We start from the raw sequence: 4,846 nt of genomic DNA, 5'->3' as shown, positions 1-4,846 counted from the left end.
TGGTTGTAGGGAACTAGGCGGTCTTAATGTGTTCAACCCGTGGTTCTTAGGGTGCATTAGAGTCTAGTCTACAGCCCGATCCTTTTGCTATATCATTATTATGCATTTAATTTCGTATAAGTTATATCATAAGCATTTATATCTTTTGGTATGTGGTTAGCAGTTTTATTGTTTGCAGATGTCGACTTCGAGCGATAACTCCGTTGCTGCTCCTGCTCCTCCGGCTGCTGCCAGACGTCGTGCTGGTCAACCTTTGATCGACAATCCTGTTCACTACTACTTTTCCACCCTTACTCACATGAACAGGGCTTACAATGAAGTGACACGTATTAATGCTCTTAGTGATTATATGCGTACTTTGCCACATAACGAGATGATGGACCAGATTCGAGCTAGTATGGATTCGTTTGTTAGCTTCAAGAACAATGTTGGGTTCGAGAATCGTAAGCGTAACCGTGAAGTTGACGCTAAGTTCAAGGCTCTCTAGAGCACAGTTCGTGGTTTGAAGACAGAGTTGGAAGAAGTGAAAGGAAAGTTGCGGAAGTATGAGCCTCCTGCCGAGACTCATGCCGGCCCAGCTTATCATACCCGCTCTAAGCAGATGTGATATGATGATTCATGATTGATTACTTATTTTATAAGACTTAATGTCCTTTCATACATACATTTTTGGATTATGTACGACGTTTTGCCGAGGATTTTATTAAGGTTTTGTTATGGGATGTTTTTCATTATGTATGGATGGTTATTTTTATGACATCTATTATCATTATCACATTTTATTTCTGATGTTGTAACTCTTGACATGTTATATTATGCGTAATGTAGATCATGTATGTTAGGTGCTATGTATGTTGTATGATGTTATCATAAAATATGTATGCATGTGGTGGTTATTTCTATAACAATCATAACTGTCATGTTATTACTCATAGTGTTTACTGACTATTATTTTAATGGTTAATCTTTCCATGTTCGATCTATTCCTTTATGACACTGGTATTATTATTAGTACTAACGGTTGTGTTATTCTGTTTTGAAGATCATGCCTCCTAGAGAGTCCAACGAAGCCCGTATCCAACATCTTGTTACCGAAGGGATAGCTGCTGCTATGGCAGCAAATGCTAATGTTAATGCAAACAACAATCAGGTGGGATGCTCCCACAAAACGTTCATGGCAAGTCGCCCACGAGAATTCAGTGGTACAGAAGGACCCATAGGACTTACCCGCTGGTTCGAGAAAATCGAGTCTATTTTTAGGGTTAGCCGAGTCCGAGAGGAGGACAAGGTTAGTTTTGCTAGCTGCACTTTGAAGGATAGTGCATTGACTTGGTGGAACAACTTGGTTAATAGTTTGGAAAATGATGTGGCATATGGCTTAACTTGGAATAATTTCAAGGAAAGAATGATCACCCGCTACCGTCCTAGGGGTGAGCTTAAGAAGTTAGAGGTTGAACTTAAGAGCTTGAAGATGAAGGGCACCGAATTAGATGCCTACGAGCAGAGATTCTTTGAGTTGACTTTGTTGTGTCCTAATGTTTATGCCGATGAGAATCTTAAAATTGAAGCTTACATCGATGGGCTATCTGAGAAAATTGAGCATGGGGTCGAGTCTAGTGAGCCCCAGACTATTGTGGCCGCGATGTCAATGGCTCATAAGTTGAATAATAAGATCTTGAGAAGAAGCAAGGCTGATGTAACCGAACCCAGTGAAGAGACTGTTAAGAAAGCTGATAATGGGAAGAGAAAGTGGGATAATAACCGCAATCAAAGCCAAGGTCAGCAGAAAAAGCAGGATACTTCTGGTTCAAATAACCGCAGTCAGCGTGTGTGTCCACGTTGTTACAAGGCTCATGATGGTTTCTGTACCGTGACTTGCAAAAGGTGTTCCAAACAGGGACACATTGCTAAGGATTGTACGGTGCTTCTGCCGGGTTCTACTACTCCTGCTGCAGGTAGTAATAGTGGTAATAATGCTGGTAATAGAGGTGGGAATGGTAATGGTAATGGTAATGGAAAGCCGAATAATGGCGGTAATCCGAGAGTTTGTTACGAGTGTGGGAAGCCGGGGCATTTCCGTGATGCCTATCCCAACAAGAAGACTGCAGAGGCCGCACGAGGAAGAGCGTTCAACATTAACGCTAGGGATGCTGAGGAAGATCCTAAACTTGTTACTGGTCCGTTCTCGGTCAACGATTTATCAGTTTATGTACTATTTGATTCAGGGGCTGATTTGAGTTTTGTGTCGAGTAAATTAAGTCCAAAAATTAAAACACCGTTAACTCCTTTAGACAATACTTATGTTGTTGAAATAGCTAAGGGTAAGGTACTCACTGCTAAGACTGTGTATCATAAGTGTAACATTAATCTGGCGGGTAGAGATTTTGAGATAGATTTGGTACCGATTGAACTTGGTAGTTTTGACATTGTCATTGGGATGGATTGGTTATCTGTGAATCGTGCTGAGATTGTGTGTTATGATAAAGCTATTCGTATTACTAATGTGGTTGGAGAGCCGCTGATGGTTTTTGGAGATAAGAAATTCCGACAGTTAAATCTTATTAGCTGTTTGAAAGTTCTTAAACATATTCGCAAAGGCTGTCATGCTATTCTAGCCCATGTTGTTGATTCCGATAAAGAAACGAAGAGCGTTGGAGAGGTTCATATTGTTAGAGATTTTCCTGAGGTATTTCCCGAAGATTTACCTGGCCTTCCGTCGCAACGCGCGGTAGAATTTCAAATTGATCTCGTTCCCGGTGCTGCTCCTGTAGCATGTGCTCCTTATCGTCTTGCGCCTTCTGAACTTCAAGAATTGTCAAGTCAACTCTGCGAGTTGTTATACAAGGGTTTTATTCGTCCTAGTTCGTACCCTTGGGGAGCTCCTGTTCTGTTTGTTAAGAAGAAGGATGGTTCTTTTCGTTTGTGCATTGATTATCGTGAGTTGAACAAGCTTTCTATTAAAAACCGTTATCCCCTTCCGAGAATTGATGATCTGTTTGATCAGCTCCAGGGTTTAACTATTTATTCAAAAATCGATCTTCGTTCCGGCTATCATCAGTTACGTGTTAAAGAATCCGATGTTTCGAAAACTGCTTTTCGCACTCGTTACGGTCACTTTGAGTTTCTTGTTATGCCGTTCGGATTGACAAATGCACCTGCTGTGTTCATGGACCTCATGAACCGTGTGTGTAGACCCTATCTGGACAAGTTCGTTATTGTGTTCATCGACGACATCCTTATTTATTCGAAGAATGATGAAGAGCACGAAGAACATTTGAAGTTAGTGCTTGATTTGTTGAGAAAAGAAGAGTTGTAAGCTAAGTTCTCTAAGTGTGCATTCTGGTTACGAGAAGTTCAATTCCTTGGACATATTGTTAGTAAACAAGAGCTACAAGTTGATCCTGCTAAGATTGAAGCAATTGAAAGGTGGGAAACTCCAAAAACTCCTACTCAGATTCATCAGTTCCTAGGATTACCAGGTTACTATCGAAGGTTCATTCAAGATTTCTCTCGTATAGCGAAACCTCTGACTGCTTTAACGCACAAGGGGAAGAAATATGAGTGGAAGGATGAACAAGGGGCTGCTTTTCAGATTTTAAAGAAGAAGTTGACCACCGCTCCGATATTGTCACTACCTGAGGGTAATGACGATTTTGTTGTTTATTGTGATGCTTCACGTCAAGGCTTTGGTTGTGTTTTGATGCAACGAAAGAAAGTTATTGCGTACGCATCACGTCAGTTGAAGATTCACGAGCAGAACTATACAACTCATGATTTAGAGTTGGGGGCCGTTGTTTTTGCGCTTAAGATTTGGAGACATTATTTGTATGGGGTCAAGAGTACTGTGTACACAGATCACAAAAGTTTTCAACATATCCTCGATCAGAAACAGCTGAACATGAGACAACAAAGATGGATTGAGACGTTGAATGATTACGATTGTGAACTTTTATATCATCCGGGTAAGGCCAATGTTGTGGCGGATGCATTGAGTCGTAAAGAAAGGGCTGAACCTCGCAGGTTTAGGGCCTTGAATATGACAATTAGAACAAACCTCGCAAGGCAGATTCTTGAGGCACAACAAGAAGCCTTAAAGGAAGAGAATTTTGTGAATGAGAAAGTAAGAGGTATGGCTAAGAAGTTTGAGGTACGAGCAGATGGTACTAGATACTTTGCAGGACGTCTTTGGGTTCCGAAGTTTGGTGAACTGCGACAACTTGTTTTAGAAGAGGCTCATAAGTCTAGGTACTCTATTCATCCTGGTTCAGGAAAGATGTATCATGATCTTAAGAAGCTGTATTGGTGGCCTAATTTAAAAGGTGATGTGGCTACGTATGTGGCTAAGTGTTTGACCTATGCTAAGGTTAAAGCTGAACATCAAAAACTGTCTGGACTTTTGGTACAACTCGAGATTCCCGAGTGGAAGTGAGAAGGGATTACAATGGATTTTATTACTAAGTTACCGAGAGTTGTGGGTGGCTATGACACTATTTGGGTGATTGTAGATCGACTCACTAAGTCGGCTCACTTTTTGCCAATTAGGGAAATAGACTCAATGGAGAAGCTTACACATTTGTACTTGAAGGAGATTGTTTCTAGGCATGGTGTTCCTGTATCCATTATTTCAGACCGAGACAGTCTATTTGTATCGAGGTTTTGGCGATCTTTACAGGAAGCCTTGGGGACTAGGTTAGATATGAGCACCGCTTATCATCCTCAAAAGGATGGTCAGAGTGAAAGGACCATTCAGACGTTAGAAGATATGTTACAAGCGTGTGTTATTGATTTTGGTAATGAGTGGGATAAATATTTGCCGCTAGCTGAGTTTTCTTATAACAACAGTTAT

The sequence above is a fragment of the Rutidosis leptorrhynchoides genome, chromosome 7 (genome assembly GCF_046630445.1).
Source record: "Rutidosis leptorrhynchoides isolate AG116_Rl617_1_P2 chromosome 7, CSIRO_AGI_Rlap_v1, whole genome shotgun sequence".
Taxonomy (NCBI): Eukaryota; Viridiplantae; Streptophyta; class Magnoliopsida; order Asterales; family Asteraceae; genus Rutidosis; species Rutidosis leptorrhynchoides.
Note: the sequence above shows the minus strand (reverse complement) of the source record.